At 45.0% G+C, this 20022-nt stretch overlaps 1 long non-coding RNA gene across 3 annotated transcripts in view; it reads right to left on the reverse strand.

Annotated features, from left to right (window-relative positions):
* The window catches only part of LOC149126034 (uncharacterized), a 155505-nt gene that overhangs the window by 103177 nt on the left and 32306 nt on the right, over positions 1-20022 (reverse strand). The gene's annotated exons all lie outside the window — the stretch shown is intronic.

The following is a 20022-nucleotide window of genomic DNA, read 5'->3' on the forward strand; positions in this document are numbered from 1 at the left end:
AGCAGTCATACTCCACTCCCTTCAACCTTCAATTCCTTCTCTCGCATCCTTTATCAGTTTTTGATTTGTTTACTGCCTATCTTGTACTCCTATGTAAACTCCTCGAGATCAAGGCCAGTTTTGGTCCCCACTTTATCCCTAGCAGATGTGGTTGTTCGTACATATTTGGTGAATGAGCACGATTCAATCCAGTTCTAGACCTAAGCTAGAAGTTTTAAGTCGCATCTCTGCTTACTGCTATGAAATTCGAGTATCTCGGTCTTAAAAACTACTAGTAACTTTTTAGGAAAATCCACAGAAGAATCTATTTCTTTAGTCTTGGAAGAATGCTACAGATACAGAAGCATAACAAAGGAAGACCTGGAAATAGATTCTTGATTAATTTATCCACATTACTGTGCCCCTGAAAGAGGAAGATGGAAATTAACAATAGGTCCTTACTGTTTTTAACTATTTAAAAATATGAGTACTAGGCTAATCCATTTTGCTTATCAAGACTCAGTGAAATCTTAGCAATATGACCAACATGAAAATGACAGAATAAAATGTTTACCTCTTTTTTTAAGACCTAGGCAATGTTTTAGTCTCTAGGTCCAGCCAAGGTTTGCCAAGTGCACATACCTTTTGAACAACGTTCTCTGAGCTCGGGCATCAGGGAGAGATTTACGGAAGGAGTTGGACAGTGCAGAAAGGGTGAGTTCACTGCCTTCTTTGGGACTTGCCCTTGAGGTGTGCTGGGAATTAGAGGCCTCCTGTGGCTCTCACTTGGAATACGTGGCTGTGTTGAAATTCCTCCTGTAATGACTTGTGTAAAAGCAGCATGCACTCACATGGCCCAAACCCTTATTTTTTACTACTCAACTGTCCGCTTCCTCCGTGACTTCCTGGAGGAAACTATTTGGTATGCTTATCTTATCACACCCTCCAATGCCATCTATTTTGAAAGCACAACCCATCTGTGAGCTGACAGCATCCCACTGCTCTGGCCCCACGGATGGTGCTGACAATAGCTGGGTGATGCCCAGCAAAACCTCAAGATGCATTTTGCACTGTGGGTTTGATAGCGGGTTGCAGTCTTCATGACTGGAGTAACAGACTTGCATAATTTCGGAGCATGAGAGACGCTGAGTGGTATCCATTCAGACTGCTTCACTTTGAAATCCTAAGCAAGTGGTCCCCAAGCCAGACAGTGGCCACCCACGTTCACCAGCCCATCCGGTGCAACTGGAAGGGGCCTTTGGCTGCAAGCCCAAGGAGCATTCTCCCGGGGTAAGCTGCGGTCGGTTACTCCAAGATTCAGTAGCGGAGACTTCTGACCTCTATGGCCTTCAAGCCCTTGTGTCGTCCATTTTTTTTTTAATTATTTCTTTATTTGAGGTAGAGTTATAGACAGTGAGGGGGAGAGACAGAGAGAAAGTTCTTCCATATTTGTTCACATGGCAAAGGGGCCTTTCCAGACAAACGAAGGTTACTTATCAGCTGGCATTAACACGGGGAAGCAGAGTCCAGGTGTGCCCTGCAGATTCACACCAGCCATTCCACGGCCAACAATATTCAGAGGGAATAGGAGCAGGAAGATGAGGAGATAGGCCGTTGCTGGCTCAGAGACGGAGCAGCCAGCGGCCGATGGGGAAACATGGATGAAGTGGATTTTCTGCAGAACCCACAGAAAGGAACGCAGTGCTGGTACTATCTCCATGTCAGAATCCAGCGTAGATATGGAGACTAAAATAATAAATGTGCATTTTGTAAGGCACTATAATCTTGGCATTTTTGTTATACAGCAGCAGTGAAAAATCATTTGTCAAAATGCTTCTGTCCTTTCTCAGTCTTCAGGCAAGTGGTATTTACAAGGGTGGCAACATCTCCCTCCTTCAACAGGAAACATTCATTCCAGTGCCACCTTGCACTGGCAACCTCCACCCATGAACTAACAGCCAACAAAACCTACTTCAGATCTTTCTAGAGGATGCTGGTGGGATGCATCTCGCACACACTCACACCAGCTGCCTGTCTCTCCTATGGGTCCTCTGTCCATTTTCACAGCATTTGCATTTAATTTGAATAAAGCAGGTACCTTTTCAATCTCTCCCAGTGTATTTTGGTCATAGACAACCAAGTGAGGAGAACAGTATCCCTCCATAAAAAAGTCCATTTGCTAATTACTAGGCTCTGTATTACTTTAAATGGTAAACAATGTGATGGGGAGATGGTGCTGTGGGTAGCGAGTAAAGCTGCCGCCTGCAGTGTTGGCATCCCCTACGGATGCTGGTTAGAGACCCAGCTGCTCCACTTCCAATCCAGCTCTCTGGTATGTCCTGGGAAAGCAGTAGCAGATGGCTCAAGTCCTTGTGGCCCTGCACCAGAATGGAAGACCTGGAAGAAGCTTCTGTCGCTCCCTCTCTTCATGGAGGAACGACACAGGACCCTGCGCTGTTCTTTCGTCTGCTCGGCCCTCCCCGGGTTTGCTGCTGGTTCTTCCCGGGTTGGCTACTATCCCTTCCACCTCCGTGGAAGGGCAGTTCCCCCTGCCACATTCCCCACTTCCGCGGGGGAGCGGCACACCGCCGGCCGGCTCTCTCGGGGGGCTGCACAGGTGTTCCCCTTAGATGTTCCCCGTAGATGTTCCTGGTGCATGCCGTCTCTCTCCTCCTTTATAGTCCTCCTCCGCCAATCCTAACTCGGCTGCCCACACGCCGAGTACGCTGCTCTCCAATCAGGAGCAAGTCCTACAGTTTATTGGTTGAACTGGAGGCAGCTGTGTGGAAGCTGTTTACTTCTCTCCCAGCGCCATATTGTGGGAGAGCAGATGCATAGAATAAGTCTTAATTCCAGTAACTCAGTCTAGTCCGGGTTGCTCCCCACAGCTTCTGGCTTTGGATCGGCGCAGCTCTGCATCTGAGGAAGTGAACCAGTGGATGGAAGACCTCTCTCTGTCTCTCTTTCTCTCTCTGCCTCTGCCTCTCTGTAACTCCGCCTTTCAAATAAATAAATAAATCTTAAAACAACAAAAATGATGTGATGGAGTGAAGGATTCTGGGAAGCAAGAGCTTGTCCTAGATTATCCCTAAATCTAATGAGCTCCCAAACCAATGACAGTTATCTTTGTAAGAGGCAAACAGAGGGGCACTATTAATAGACACACGAGGGCAAAGAGCAAGAAAAGGAGATGGCTGTGAGACTTTGGAAGGATGCACTTGCAAGCCAAGGGAACCCTGGAACCAGCAGCAGGTACAAGAGGCAAGCGACAGAGTCTTCCCTAGTACATTGGGATAGAATGCCGTCCTACTGACATGGACTTCCGACATCTGGCCTCCAAGATCATGAAAAAAAAATGCACACTGATGTCCTTGAATCCCAAGGTTGCAGTCAGTTGTTGCAGCTGCTACAGGAAATGCATACAGACAGCACACCCTTAGATTTCAAAATTGTTAGAAATTCTCAAAGCTGCATTCCTGTTGCACGACACGTAAATGAGCGCTTACACCAGCAGAAGTTGACCTTAGAATATTGGGACAAAGTGTTTGTCTATGAGCAAGCTCTCTTTAAAGGTTAAATGTTGTGCTTCCATTGTTAACCAATTTTCATTATCAGAAACATCCCCTGAGTGTGTCCAATCAACACGCCAAAAATAAGGGGGAAGGGAAGCAGCAAAGCAAATAAAACACAGTCGTCTTCCCCCAGCCCATCTGCCGAGGGTCCAACCCAAAGCCTCCAGCAACATCTGATACCGTGGGGAGTCTTAGTCCCTGTCTAAACTATGCTTTCTCGTGTATATACGAACCTATGACTAAAGTCTCATCTGTAAATATTGCATAGCAAGGGCATAACAGTAACAGCTAGTAAAACAGAACAGTCACAACAGCACACTGTGATAGAAGCCGTGTGCACGTGGTCTGTCTCTGTGTGTTGTACTGCAGAGCTTAGCACCCTTAGCATTAGATTTTCCTTTATTCCTGATCAAGTTTTACCTAAAGGAAGTCCTTTAGGTGAAGTGGTTGGTATCTTTATTCTTGTCCTTTAGGGATGCTATTAAGAAAGGGTTACTTGTTCACAAACATTGTAGTATTGCTGTAACTTATTTGGTAACCTAGATGGTTACTAAGTGACTAACAGAAGGGTAGTGTATACAGTGTGGAGACACCAGACAACGGGACGATTCACATCTTGGTATACAAAACACAGCACATGGTAAGATTTCATCAGGATACTCAGAATGGAATGGAATTTAAAACTTAAGAGTTATTTACTTCTCCAGTTTTCTATATATTTTTGGATCACAGCTGAGTGCAAGTAAGTGAAAGAGAGCCAAGGATTTGCATGTATGTGACTGTCACAAAAGTATTACTAATAGAATCAGTACCTAACACATAAGTCAGGCACAGTTCAAGTAATCAGCATATATAATGCGCTTAACCTTCACAACATTCCCATGCTGTTGGGATTTTTATTATCTCATTGAAGAGGGTACGGAGGCACCAAGAGCTTAGGGGACCTGTCAAGGGTCCTATAGGTGTTAAGTGCCAGAGCTGGCATTCAAGATCTATACAAATCTGACGCACTAACCTTGAGTGACAGAGGGAACAGAGCCCAGAGGGTAACCATCTAGAGAAACTTCCAACCACCGTGGAGTCCAGCCACAGGTGAACTTGAACAAGAACCTCTGCTCCTGAAGAGTTCTAACATGGGGTGAGTCCAGACTCAAGGTCTAGCAGACCTTGCGATCCCACCTCGCCCAAGGCGTCCATTTTTCTCCTAAGGGCTGGATTCCTTAGCGGGAGCCTGCTCAGAAAGGAATGCAGCATCCACGTTCTGCATTTTTCTTTTACAATAGGTGTGCCCTGGTCTCCCCAGCTCTTGCCTCCGACAAGCCAGGCTCTGTTGGTACAAATGGCTTACAAGGAAGAAGCACACCAAGCGCAAGATCGTTTGTGTTCCAGGATCCCTTGCTAGGGAGAGGCATGGTTAGCTCATTGCCTTCTGCCATCCATTTACTGGGAGTTTTCTGTCTCCTGGCTGGGCTGCACCACCTTGGGCCAATGTTGGAAGCCCTTGAGCTCCAAGGAGGTCAAAGCGGCAAACACCATCCTCTTGATCACTGAGCCGGTAGTGGAGAGGAAACAAACCCCGGCCAAGCAGTCACACTTGTGGGGGCTGACACTGCACCCAACAGCCACCACCTCCCTGACTGCTGGGAGATGCCTCCTGGGGCCCGAACCGAGGGTGCATGAGCAGATGCCCCCTAACCCTCACAGACACGAGGCAGGAATGTGGATCCCAGACATTGCAAAAAGCAGAGCGAAGAGAGGAAATCGAACCTGCAGCACAGGCTGAGGTTGGAACTCGCGGGGGTTGACGGGATAGCTGAACTCAGCAGATAAATAATCCCTACCCGGCCATCACCAAGCAGGATGGCAAGAGATGACACAAGCTGGCTTACTTTTCAAGTCCGACATTTCCACGCGAAGGGCTATCGGGATCTGTGCTCACCGATTTCTTTTTTTCTGAATTCACTTTCTCCTTCCAGTTTCCCATTGTCTGCTGAAAATACACTGTGATTTTAAGGTGCTACATTTCAGCACGTTCCCTGGGTGCCCGACCCACTGACCTCAAAGCCCTAGCTGACCTCAAAGCCTGCTGCTGTTCCATCCAAGAGCTCAAGTGCCGTCTCCTTTCTAAGCCCCAGGAAACATTACTTAAAAGATTTTAATCAGTAGCCCCGAACAGAAAAACGTGGTGCAAATGACCAATCCCACGGATACTCCTTCGTGGGTCGTAGGCTGCTGGGTTCCCAACGAATCATTTCAGAGTACAAATACTTCCTTCCACAAAGGGAAAAGAGATTTTTCTAAGAAGGAAAAAAAGGAATAACACTGACCTTCAATCAGGGGAACAAAACCACCCTCTCCCATGAAGAGAGATGACACTGAGATACCCACTTTGCCTCCTTCCACGTCAGAATACTTGTAAGAGCTCAATTCACATAACAGAATAAAGATTTGGCTCCTTTTTATGGGGTATGTGGACCGCGAGGGAGCCTGGGTCCTTAGGCAGAGGCGGACATGAATGCTTTTTCTGTGTCTGTCTGATCATCAAACCACGCCTGAACACCACCAGGATGCAAGCCTGTGGTCCAGCCTGCAGGCCTCAGCTGAAGTGACTCCAGCACCAGATGGCTTCCAGTTTACTGTGTTAACCCCAGCGCCGCCGAGTTTCCCTTCCCCACTTATTTTAATTAACGAGGAGCGCAACCCACTCCTGGCTGGGGCTGGAGGAGGATGGACTGCCCAGTTCCGGCCCATGGCCTGGAGGGGACAGCTCCCCCAGCTCTGGTGGACAACGCCGTCCGTCCACCCTGCTCTGGCTGGGAGCAGGAAGAATCGCCATGTCTTTTGTCCTAAACACCTAATTTGTTCATTTTGAACTGTCTGAGTAACTAGATCAAAGGCTGGTGTCAAACGCCCAAAGCGCTGTTTGTCAGCAGTGGACTTTTTTATTCTTCCTGTTCTGAAGCTAACTGAAAGGGGAAAAGACTTGTACTCTATTTCCACAAAAGCCCAGGGAAGCTGGCACTGGCAGCCTCTTGCGACAGAATGAATACATGCTACTGAGCACAGACCATTTGTCTCCTGATTACAACAGACCCCAGGGGAACTGGTGTTGGCTTTGAATCCCACTTCTTTTCGCCAGGAGCCTCCTCGTGACAGTGCTACCCCCAACCCTCCCAGCACAGAGCCCTGGAGACGCGCAGCTCCTCTTGCTGTGGCTTTTCGGCTGCCTTTGGAATTCAAACAGAGCCCTCTGCTTTGAAAGGTGTGCATTTGTCTTGGAAAATGATACATAGTTTTAAACTAGTCTTGTTTGGGATTCCGGGGTGGCTTTAAGGAAAGCATCCAATGTGCCTGTGAGTTTCACATGCAAGATCACCAGGAGGGCATGATGCAGAGGAAGCAAACAAAGAAGAGGCCGAATGTGGCACAGAAAAGCCAGAGGGTTTGATGGTGTTACCAGCTGGGCACGAGCCCACTCCGTCTTTTTGCTGTGTGATTTATAAGGACTCCTGTTATGTGTTCCCCCCGGTATTATTATTATTTTGCAATGAGGTAGGACATTTCTTTATTACCCCAGAAGTGCAGTTTAATACTAGGCTGTTGGGAGGGCTGCTGCAACCCATTCTCCTCCGTTACCCCCACTTCTCACCAACATCCCCTAAGAACTGCCCACAGGACCACCAAGACCCAAGGTGGTGCCCATAGCTCCAGCCATTAACTTTATTTTTGCTTATTTAGTTTTGTTTCATTGTTCATTTCCTTTACAAGAGGGAAAAACCATAAAGTATCAGTGAAAGCTTGCTCCGTTTTGATTATCTAAATTTGTCTTACACATTCATCTCTGTCTACTCCTCTATTCCCACTCTGTTTTCTTCCTTCACAACTATGCTTCTTGTATTTAAACAAAAAATGGCAGAAGCACGCTCTCACTTGGCAGGTCTTCTTCCATTATGTTTTCGCTGCTGGAAAATGCTGGAACAAAGACTCCCGAAGTGTTGCTGACCGGGGATCAACACTCAACCCTGCTGGTGAGCCGGTAATCGGCCCGTCCAGAAGGAAAACCCATGCTTTCCAGCCCTGACCGGAGGTGTCTGTATTTCTCTTTGGAATGCTTGCTTATCCACGCAGCCACGTCAGGTGTTACTGCTGTGTCGTTCAGCCTTTCCATGCTTGCGTAGGGAACATGGAATGCAACCTCTCACCCCTCGTCACTAAGGACTCTCACAGACGCTTTTAAGATTCAAGAATCGCAGCTCAGCTATACGAATGTCAATTGCCAAAATGTGTCTTTTATTAGGGATTTACGAACTGTCCTATTCCGGCCAGATACCAACGAGGGAACGCTGCACCACTTCGGCTGACCTGTTCCTGGTGAGCACTTCTAAGGGCTAAGTAGCAAGAGTAGAAATGCAGACAGCAGTGGGCGTCCCATGGACTGGAGAAACACTGTGTGTGTGTGTGTGGGGGGGGTAGTGAACCAGGTCCCACTCCCCGTGTAACCCATGTGCCCATCAAAACAGAGAGAGATGGAGAGAGAGGGAGAGAGGGAGAGACAAAGTTTCCAGCACCCAGGCAAATGCTCTTGTGTTTCTTTGCTAATCCCCACTCTAGCCTACTTGTAACCACTCTTGTGATATCTACACCCGCAGGTCAGTTTTCCCCTGAACACACTTGGTTTTAAATTGCCCAGACGTACTGGATAATACGGACCGCGTATCAGAAAAACCAACAGCACCGCTTCTGGACTTGAAGCCTCAAGTCTAACTGGACAATATGTAGAGTCACCTCACGCCAGAAAATGCAACCTCCTTGTATGAGAGATTTGTTGACGTTTGTACTTTTTCTGCTAATACTCTGGAAAAATAGATTCAGGAGGCTATTACAAGTATTTGGTTTAGCAACTACTGAACACAGATCCTGCAAGTTCAAGCCAGAAACAGTATAAAGGCTCCAAACAATCTTAAGGTGCTTCCATAACCAGTCCTCAACTCTTTCAACCTCATGGCATGGCCTAAGTTCCCATTCTCTCTGTGGAACACAGGGCTTGACGCCAATGGTATGCTCTCTGCAAACACTTGGCTAGTGCCCTGTTCTGCACATTTGCCCCAGTTGCTGAAGCGGTGCAAACAAGTGTTTACTGTCTTTATACCACCCAAGCTTTCCTTCCCATTCTAATTATTTTATTAAGTACATGTCATGCCAAGTAGTCAAATTTGTTAAGATTATTGAGGTTCTCTGGAAAACAGTTTCATGCGGAGGAAAGATTTGACAAAGTCGATTCACTGAAAACCCAAAGACAAAGGCTATCAAATCAGACAGATCAGACAACCATTTTAAAAAAAGAGGAGAGGTTTCTTTAAACATTTAATCATCTAGTTAGCAGGTGCTTGGCCTACTGGTTATGCTGCTGTGTCCTGTATCAGAGTACCTGCGTTTGATTTCTGGCTCCAGCCCCTGACTGCAACTTCCTGCCAGTGCAGGAGAGAGAATGGTGATAGGCCAGCTCCCTGGTTTCCAGCCACACACCTGCATTGCATTTTGTACCATTCTTCCCAGCTTCAGCCCAGACACTGTGGGCACCAAGAGTGAACTGGAAGATGACAGCTGTGTTTGTACTTCAGAAATAAAAAAATGCATAAAATAATTTCAAAAATTCAGTCTTTAGTCACCTAAAGAAACTGAACTGGAAATCAAAGCGGACACATTTTCAGAGTCATTTACTTTTATTTCCTAGACACTCACCTTGCTCCCTCAATGCGTTAGTACTTTTCTGAGTTTTTAATCCTCACAGCTGCTCTCTGCAGTAGGAAATAGCCCATTTGAGGTAGAAACTGAGGCACAGAGAGGCTATGCAACTTTCACAAAGTCACACCGCCAGCTGAGAGTCAGCAGAGAGGCAAGGTCGGACACGCTGCTGCTCTCCGGCTGTGCTGTGCTTCCTCGCCGCGTCCACAGTGGCCCATGACCTTCCACACTCGCCATGGCCACTGCCAGTGGAAAAAGAGCTCGTGCTTCTTCATCTAAACCCCGAAGAGCCCGTCAGGATCTGGACTTACTTCTTATTTTATTTCAACTGAAATGCTGACGCTGTCCATGCTTCTCTCCTCCCGAATCTCATTTTCACCGACTTTATGTACTTGCACCCATTGGGTAAGTGACCTCCTACTCCACACACTGTGCTTCCACAAATCCACTTACCATCAAGTTTTAAGAATGCAAAGCTATTTACTGGGTTTGTTAGCAAGGCCAAGGTTACCTACAGAGTGAAATAAGCTGGGGTAGATGATTTCTCAGACCCATTCTAACACTCATGCTCTGGGGGCATATACGTTGGGGCTCTGAGGAACTTCCTTAGTTTGATTTAGTTTTGTGACCACAGATACCCATACCTTAGACCTCGCCCATCCATTTGATATTTGGAAAATAGAGAAAGGGTAGTTAAATAAGCCCAAACCATCCATGATTGACAAGTCTTTTTCCTACGTGAAAGAACTTCACTATTGTTTACATGAAGGAGCAAGTTATGCACAGTGCAAAGCCCAATATTAAGAACACCATTCATGAATTATAATAAGCACACATCCTGCTGTGACCTACACCAGGATCGAGTGTGCACCACTTCCACTGCCCCAGAGCTCCTCTGCGTTGCTTTCTAGTCTGTCACATCCTCACCCTACAGGAAACCACTTTTTCTGGCTTCTAGCCTCATAGATTAATTTTCCTGTGCACAAAATAGTTTTTAAATTGCCAAGAAATGGAAGGTAGCACAAGTCATCAGAAAAGCATATAGTACTGCTTTTGGATATGATATTTTAGGCCTAATTTATATAATACTTGGATTCAAACTTCTAATTTGTGAGTCAAAAAATACCATGCAAATTTCATTATCTGTTGAACTACTGATTTTTAAAACATCCTCTGAACATGGGAACTATCAGTCTAGAGATCTGAGGGTATTGTTATTAAGTTTGTGTTGCACTGATTTCTTGGGGCAACATTATAAACCCAGTGTATATCCAAAACAAATTCATTACTCTAAAAAACTATCTTTTGCGTACGTATCAGGGTGCTACAGAATAAGATATCGACAAAGAGAAATGGTAAACTGACCATTGTTAGTTCAATCCGTGTTTATTTGTTTAATGACGGCTTGTTTCTTTTGAAAATAATGACCATCTCAGCTACATAGAGGTCTAAGAAACTTACCAAAAATTGACGGCTTCCAACAACAATCACCTCTCTCACCTCTGAGGACTGACGGGATTGAGATGAACAGCTCTCCCTAGGGTTCTTCCCGTGGTTGTGTTCAACACCAGTGAGAAGGCTAGAGCGGGAAACGTCCTGCACATTTTCTCCCTTGCACACCATGCCTCGTGTCCGAGCTTGGCATGGCTGGGCGCCTCCCTAGGCAGGTCCTCCACCTGGCTCCTCCATCTTCCTCACAGCACAGGGCTCTCTGTGTACTTACGCCTTTGGCAGGTGGTTGGCTTCCTCCCAGAGTGAGCGATGTCAACAGCAAACACAGAAGACGCTAGGCTTTTCTAAGTGTGCTAGCCTCCCAAGTCCCAAGTCGCTTCCCACTGCCTCCACATTCTGCCAGAAGCTAAGTCATTCCAGCTATCAAGATTCAAGACAAGGCGAAATAGACTCCATTCCTACACAGATGGGGTAGTAGGAGAAGAATCTGCAGTTATCTGAAATCCTTCACAGTGAGGTTCGTATTTTTAGATGTTCAGTATTGAGCTCTCCATTTTATGTGCTTTTAACACATTTCAATGTGTAATTCATTATCTAGTAGTTAAGTAATCCATACACCAAAAGATCAGAGAACTTTTAAGTTGTATGTATGGGATTTAAATTTAAATTCTCTCTCTGCCTTTCAAGTAAATGGAATATTTACTTGAAAGGCAGAGAGAGAATGCGAATGAATGAACACCATCACATCTGCTGGTTCACTCCCCAAATGCCCAAACCAGGCTGAATCTGGGAACAAGGAATCCATGCCCAGTCTTCCAGACGAGTGGGAGAGCCCCCAACTACTTGAGCCATCACTTGCCATCTTCCAGGTTCTGCATTACTGGGAAGCCAAAACAGGCAAAGGAGCTGGGGCTCAAACGAACCCAAGCCCTGTGAAATGGGTCACAGATGTCCTAAGTGGCATGTTAATGGCTATGCCAAATGTCCATTTCTAAATGGGATCTTGAATCTCTACTTTTCATCTCTAAAACCTGCCTATTTTCTTTCGGAAGCATTACAAGAATCACATGAAATATATAAGGAAGTATAAAAACTCATAGAAGTGCCAAAGGTTATCAATGTTACCAAACTTTGATGACTCAATGTCAATAAATACAATACACAGCTTCTTAAAAGTCGTGGAATTTTCCAAGATGGCTCTAGGTAGATGAGCTTTTCCCCTCTGTCATATTCACAAAGCTCTTTCCTCACCTCTATCCTTGAAATAACCTCCGACTCACTGAGGAGCCTGTTGTACTGTTTAAAACAGCACCAGCACTACCCACACCTGGAATTCTAATACAGCTTCAAGTGTCCGCCTGTTTTGTTTCTAAGCCACGTGGTTTCCCGGGGCTTGCAGGTGACTGACATGTCTGAATTTAGGATCCACTGTTGAACAAATGTTGATCAATCGACGAATGACTGCCTACAGTAAACGGCTGCTGTTTTAGCTGCTGACCCGTCTGCCATCCTCATTTCGAAGTTTCTTTCCCTTTATAGTGCTATCAGTGTTGGTCTGTACTGAAGCCCTACAGCATAATTCATTTTGAAATGAGTTACTTCCTGGGGGTGGGAGGGCTCTTTTTTCAGGCTTCCCTGGTGGAGGGTGACCCCTAACAGCTGTGCTAAAACCCTGGCAATCCTTCCCAAGGCCATCTCCAGAATATGGCTCATTCTTTCAAGTTCCTTACTCAGTCAGTCCAGAATTCTTCTTCATCTCTTGCATAAACTGCTATAAAAATCCCCAACGGGGTTTCTTTCTTCACCATCTTCCACAAGTACTGGCATCCACAGGCAGCAAATTTTTCATTGTTGCTCTGCCTTTCAGAAAACCTCGTGTGCTTCATCCATGCCTATGCACTGAGTTTCAACTTCCTACGTGTTCTCTTCTAGCTCTGTGCTTATAGCCTGGCTTCGGTCCCCCACAGCTGGCAGCTTTGACTTTGAGTATCCCAACAGTGCAAGCTGCATCAACTCAAGCGTTGCCATCTGTAGCAGATAGAGCAATCACCTAGAGATCTTGTGGAACTGTAAATCCTGCTCAGAAGTTCAAGGACAGAGCTTGAGACTGTCCATTGCTAACAAGCTCTTAGGCAGTGCCAATGCCTCTCCTCCAATCCCCATCACCAAGTGGATATGCCAGCTACATCCCCGTGTCTGTGCCTGATGCTGTTTGTTGCCCTACGTGTTCTTTACTTACCTTGCGGTCTAGGGAGTTCTTGAATTCTGAACACCTAGATCAAGCACCGTCTTCCAACTGCCATCTTCCAACCTTAATCACCTATTTTTCTGATAGCACTTTGCTGATTGTTGCTTCCATGGCTATCTTCCTAACTGGTACATTTTGTGGAAGCAGTCCCACTGCTATTTTAGCTTACTTGGGAATAAAAACTCATGTCATAGTAATTACTGCTTGCTATATAAAGTTGAGCTCTGCCCTCATTTGGATATTGGCTTTGGCATCCGCTACAGCGCTATGCATTCCAGGGGTGGCACCAGGATGGCCCTCACGGGAAAGGCTGCAGACTTGATCCAATTATGGTGCTGAGCCAGTGGGCCTAACAGGAGGTCCCTGGTTCCTGGGAGCATGCCCTTGTGAAAGGACTCGTTACATAAGCCTGCGTCTGGAGCAGGTGCTCTTTCTTGGCTTCCTGCCTTATCATGGGATCCTTCTGCATGTATTCCACCTGCCATAGGGCCACCCACTGTTGGACTGCAAACCTTAAACCCTTATAAACCACAATAAACCTTTATCTTCCACCGGGAGCTTCTCTTAGGCATTTGTCATACAATGTATATCCACAAAACGTTACAGGAATACGGAGGTATCTCAAACAATGGCTGGGTGCCAACTGCGTGCTTTTCCACGATACAACACTTAGTATGTAGCAGGTTCCCAATACTTACTTGCACAAATGGCTTTGAAGAATTATCTGAAGTTCAAAACTGTACCGTGTTAAAGGCTGGTCTGGTTTTCAGCCAGTCTTAGTCTCTTTTGGACAATCTGTGAGACTGTAAATTATCTTCCTGAAAAATGTATAATATTTACTATCTTATTTAATGATCCAAAAATCTGCACTGAATCAGAAGTAGAAATGTTAAAGTAATTACATGGAGAAGTCAATTTAATGAATGCCCAATATGCGAAAGCATTATTTCTGTAATCTTTTTTATTGCCTAATTTATCATTTTTATTGTTCATTTACTTATGCTGTATAGTTCTAGAATGAATTATAATCCCTATTCACCCCCACTACCATTTTTTTTTAAATATGATCTCTTAGAAAGCCACAGAAAGCTGTTATTTGAATAGAGTTTTTATACTTGTTAATCTATTTGATTCTTACGTGCCTTGGATAATTTCCCTAGAGCCCTTCCTTAATTATATCATACATGTGTTTAAACAAGCTTTTCCTTCCTTGCAGTTCAAATTCTTTCAGCTTGATCTTCCAGGGTGGCCACAAGACAAAAATCGTGCTATTTACAATTACTTACTGACTGTGGTCTTCCAAGCGCAGCCCTTTCCTGGCGTAATGCATAAATATTTGCATCTCACAAAGACCAGGAGGAACAGACAGGCTGGCAGTTCACTATGCGACTTGGGCTGCTTCCCCTCACTTCACCCACTCGAGATGCAAACTAAGTGATATACGTGATTGTCCCCATCACAATGAAGGAGGCTTTCCTGCCAGAAAAATTTTGTTTCAGAATGGAAATGATTTTTTTAAAATCCGATTCAGCTTCAGACTCCCTTAAGAATTTCTCACATCATTTTTAGTACATTTAGTATCTTTTTTACAAAAACCTCCTGCTCCAACTTTGCAAAATGCTTCTGTAGCATGGTTGCATCATCTCACAAATCGCATATGCCAAGTGAGTAATGATACTTGCCAGCCCTGAGTTCATTGTGTTACAGAACTTAAGAACAAAAATGAATGTAAATTTACAAAGATATAATTTTCTGCCTGGAGTATGAAGTGAATAATTTGGGAAGAACTATAATGGTAATCCAAATAGTGCCCCAGGTCTTCTTCAACCTGTTAAACAGAACTAGAGGAAGAATGATAGACGACGGTGAAAAAATTAGCGAGCCTTTGAGAGCACATGTAAGCAGAGAGTGGATTGTTAAGAAAGGAATCAATCCTCTAGGTCCTTTAACAGTTTGCCAGTTTGCTTTAGATCAAATCAGATTTTATTCCATTAATAAATTCACAGGATAGGCATAAGAATACTACCTGCCTTGCTACTGTATTTTAGAATTTCGGATGTGTATGATAGACCTAGGCTGTCAGCCATGCTCCTAGGCTCTGGTTCCCCATCCGATTTCAATTGTAAAGAACTGGTAGGTGCATGTTGACTGCCTGACTCACTGGTATAAAATGCTCATGTGTCAGATCGGTTTGGAATAGTTCCAGAAACATCAAGCAAACTCCACTTGGTCATCTTAGCATCTTACATTTTTGTCTCGACGGCAACCGCAAGCTATAAATGAGACAGGTGTGTTTTCCCATCGAAAATAAAATTTTGTTTCTCATCAACCTGGACATCCACCATAGACCACAGTCAGCTCAATCCTGTCTGTGAATAGGTAGCTTGGTTTATTGAAGCCTGCGTCCACAGGAGCCACAGACCTGGCCGCTACCTACGCTGTGTAGTTAACTAGTTAGCTGTTGTGTTTCCCATGGCAATGGAGTCCCCATTCCTCAACAGCAGTCAACAAACCATCCACTGCTGTTCTTTGCAAAGAGCCAATAAACACAATTATTGGCTAATTACTATAAAGGGTCAAGGCCCTCCGCTTCTTCAGAATAAAAACAGGTGCTCTAAGAATGGTGAACCTGAAGTTTTATTTTTGACCAAAGGCATAATGTTGGTGAAAACTGTTACTATGACACATAGAAATGGTTGGAGATTTTTTTATCCTGCTTCAACTTTTGATAATAGATTGCAAGTAAGGCATCCTCAAGCCAAGAAGTGTTGCTGTGGATTCGTTCTGAGAGGATGAGCGCGGTAGGGGCAAGAGGCGCAGAGTCACCACACAGACCCCGAGAGAGAGTCGGGTGAAAGTGGGTCAGAGGCGAGCAGCCCACAGACTCGTTTATTTCAGTTGGTACAGCAGCTTAAATAGCCAAGGCAGCCAATCTGGTCAAGGGGCGATTTATGCCCTAACCAATCACAGCCCGTTGCCAGGCAGGCTCCGTTGCCAGGTGGGTTTCCCAGGGGATTTCCCAAGCCATTCCTGAGTGACTGACGCTCACTTGCCAGCAGTCATCTTGGCATGGCCTTCTCATTCCACCACAAAGAAGGCTGTGTCTTCCCTCCATCCCACACAGGGGTGGTTCAGAGAAGGGATGCAAAGCCAGCCTGCAAAAAAATGATGCTGGGCGAGGTGAATGACACACGAGATGAGTAACAAAAAGCCTGCAGACGAAAAAGTCCTGCCTAGCAGTGGTTTTGGCTGTTGGGTTGTTTGCTCTATCAGTTCCTTTACTAAAATAGCCACAGCATAGCAGACAGCAGGACCTGCTAAGTTGAAAAGTCCTTGAAGGAAACACTGCAGCTGCTGAAGGAAGCGAGCGGAAGGCAGCAGGCAGAGGTGATGGCTCAGGCCATGGAGGCAGCTGAGAGGACTCCAAGAAGCAAGGGCCACGCAGCAGAGCTCTGACTAGTGCGGGCAGCAGGAGCCCTCTGTCAGCTCGACTCACTCGGAGATCTGAGAGATGGGGACATCCTGAGACAGCCACCCTGCATGTGGGGAGTGCAGGCTTAAAGCTCTCTGCTCAACTTCTCCCTAAACCACGCATGACACACCTTTAACAGGAAGCTTTGTCTCTCCGGTAGAAACTGTCTGCCAGTTGCGAAGTGGTGGCTCCATGTGAAGCATCAATAAAGTCCTTAAAAAAAACTAACACATTTAGGCCAGGGTTACCTGAACAACAGAATGGTTACGCTAATGTGATTAAAATTCAAGGCGCCTGCCCCACACAACCCACTCAAGTCTCCACCCCACTTTCCCTGAGGAACAGACAGGAGCTGTCATTATCCAACAATCAAAAATACGGCTTCACTATACAGTATTTCAACAAGATTCCAGAAAAAATCTCACGAGGTATACCAAGGATTTGGCCTCTGCATTTGTTCACTCTGAGTAGAAAGGTCACCCTCAAATTCCTTTAAGACGGGATTTTGCTACTCTGATCCCACTTCCTTTTCTTACACTTCTTCCCTACCTTCACTTCCTGTTTCTCCCTCCTTCCTTCTTTCTCCTTTTCTTTCTATTCTGCCATCAACGTGAACCCCAGGGCCGCTCCAGTTTTTGATAATCTGATTAAATACAGGTTCTTCTAGCACTACAGGACATAGGTGTTGACATTCCCCTATTTGCACACCTACTCCTGTGCTGTATGTAGAGCTAATTCCAAGACTAGCACTTGGCCTGTCCTGGGAGCCTAATACAACTGGTGGCTTCCTTGTATATATGGAGACCATGGATTGCACATTACAGCTCAAGTTCTGCCATCAACAGCCAATGAGATGACTGACCACACAGAAACAACGGAGCCTACAGTAGATGCCTGTTGTGGGAATAGTGGGGGAAGGGAGGACAAGGAAGATCTCTTGCTGCGACTGCTCTCTTTGTTTTAACCATGCCAGCTACTGAATTTAAAGAACACAACAACACACAAAACACCAGTGACCCATCCATCAGCGGTAGCAACGTCCCTCCATCTCACATGGATGCTAAGCTTTGTTCACACGGAATGCATTACAACCCCATTAACGTTTTCTTTTTAATAGTCTCAGTGCAAGGAAAGCACTGAGCACACAGATACAGTTTATATTGTACCAGAGACTCAAAGTTACGGTCACCTTTCAATGGGTTCCTTCACCCTCAGCTGGGACAAGGAAGGGTTCAGCAGGAATGCGTTGACAACCTTGCAGGACTGTCATACTGTGGAACAAGTGCAGAGATACCACTTGGATGGAAATGTATGATAATCACACGAATTTCTTTTATCCATTCTGTAGTCTCATGTTTAAAAATAAGAAATGCACGGGGCTAAGCTGTCCCTTTATTGTATCAAATTAAATTGGATTTAATGCCTGGTTGTGTCACCCAGCTCAGACCCATTTGTGCAAGGAACTGGCTCAGTTGAATGAATGGCTTTCCCATTACTTCACCCCATTCTGCTGTCTCTTTTCCTGTCCTTTGTATTATAATGGAGGACAGCTGTGGCAGTGAAGTGAATATTAACTAACCCCAGAGCCTCGGCAGATTGTGACTTTAATCCCTGCAAATACCACTAAAATCAAAATTTAATTACACTCAGAGTAGCTCTGTTAATGCCTGAAAAATATTTAACAATTAGTGGTTGGCTTAATTAAGCAAACTGCCTTTCACAAAGCAACCTGGAAAGTCCTCCCAAGCCCTTCCCCCACCCCCTTTTTCTTTCCCTTCGACTAATTAGTCTGATGTAAGCTCAGGGTACTTCATTTACTGTTACTGAGTCCGCTGTTTAGCTGATCTGGGCTCTGAGCTTAACAGCTGGTAATAGAAGGGGAAGTTATCAAGAGAAAGAAATTAGGCTGCCTGAACACAGCCACTTAATAAAAAAAAAAAATCCCCTCAATAAACCCCTAGTCATTGTTAGTCATTTCCTCATTCATATGTGTAGTCTGGTACACACACACACACACACACACACACACACACATCCCAGAATGCCTGTATCTCAGGAACAGGGTTAATTATGAGTGAATTCAGGAAAAGCCAAATAACACATAATTCACACACTGCTGTTCTCTGTCCTTATAGATCAGAAAACACTGTTTACATTTAAGCTTGGAAAAAGGCAAAGTGTGTATTTCTGTTTGCTCACTAAACAAGCACAGAAACAAAATAAAAGCAAATGAAGAACAATAGGAAAGCACCTAAAGCTGAAATCCTGCTCTAGGATTAACCCTTGACACTGCCTGAACTACTTGGTTATGAGTTCATTCACTCGTTCAAGTAGCAAGTGTTTCTCGGTCATTTCCTATGACTTGCTTGGTGATACGTTGCTGTACATCTGCATCCACACTCACGGAATATTTGTAGAAGCCACGAAAGCACAGCTCACAAGTTGTGCTTATTGCATTGCATTTTCCACTTGATTTCTTAGAGACGATCTTGCTACTAAACAGCTCAGAGAGTCAAGGACAGTCGCGCTTCTAAGGGAGGTCACTTATTCAGCAAACTAAGAAACCGAACAAAGAGAAAAATCACAACAAAAACAAATTGCCATGGAGAACCTAAACAAGAACCGAAGCTGTCAAGGAACTTGGCATTCGCTGAGTCCAACCCCATATGTATTCTACGGCAGAGAAAACACATCTAGAGTTTAAGTGATCTGAATCCACGTTTACAACTCTTAAGTTCTCAGCGTTCCAAGGACCCCTGGGGGCCCCTATTGCAGACATTCTTTCTTTTCATCTGTTGTTGGACACAATTATAGTCAGGTGCCTTCTGCGAGTTCCCAAACTACAGCAAATCATAAACCACAAATCAGAGGCCGATGGAGTGGTTTTGAGCCACCGAGCGATCCATTGTTGTGAAATATGAGAACACCTGATAAAACTTGGAACTTGCTAAGCACAAATTCATCTGGAAAAGATCGTCGCTTGGTAACACTCAAATTCAGCGACCAAATAAACATCCTGAAGATTCTAAATTTTACGGTGCAGATTTGCGCTCCCCTGCTCATCTGATCTTACTGTGTTTGCAAATGTGTGTGGCAGTGGGTGTCAGAGAGAGAGGGAGACAGAGAGAGAGACAGAGAGAGAGAATCTCCCTCTTCCAAGGATTTTAAGGGAATTTTAACATAGTTAGGATAACAAGATGATGTCATTATTTTCTTTTTGAGGATACCAAAGAGAAATATTTTCCTGTGTTACTAAGCCTTCACTAAGAGCTTTTATGTAAATGATATGCTAATTTTTCAATCTGGAAAATAAAGACCTATCATCTCATCCTTATGGGATGTTTTCATCTGCATGTTTTTCTTCTATGCCTTCGTGTTATTCCTCTTCTAAGACTAGTTCTTCAGTGGTTGCTGCGGGATGCAGTGGAGAAGAGACAGTATCGTTCTGCTTATGTGCCTGCCAGGATGCTATTGTACACGTGTACTTATCTCTACCAGCAGTCTCCAATCCAGTACAGTTTTCTACTATTTAACTTAACAGGTGGACTATGCTC

The sequence above is a fragment of the Oryctolagus cuniculus genome, chromosome 6 (genome assembly GCF_051225735.1).
Source record: "Oryctolagus cuniculus isolate XC-2025 breed Fujian yellow rabbit chromosome 6, ASM5122573v1, whole genome shotgun sequence".
NCBI lineage: Eukaryota > Metazoa > Chordata > Mammalia > Lagomorpha > Leporidae > Oryctolagus > Oryctolagus cuniculus.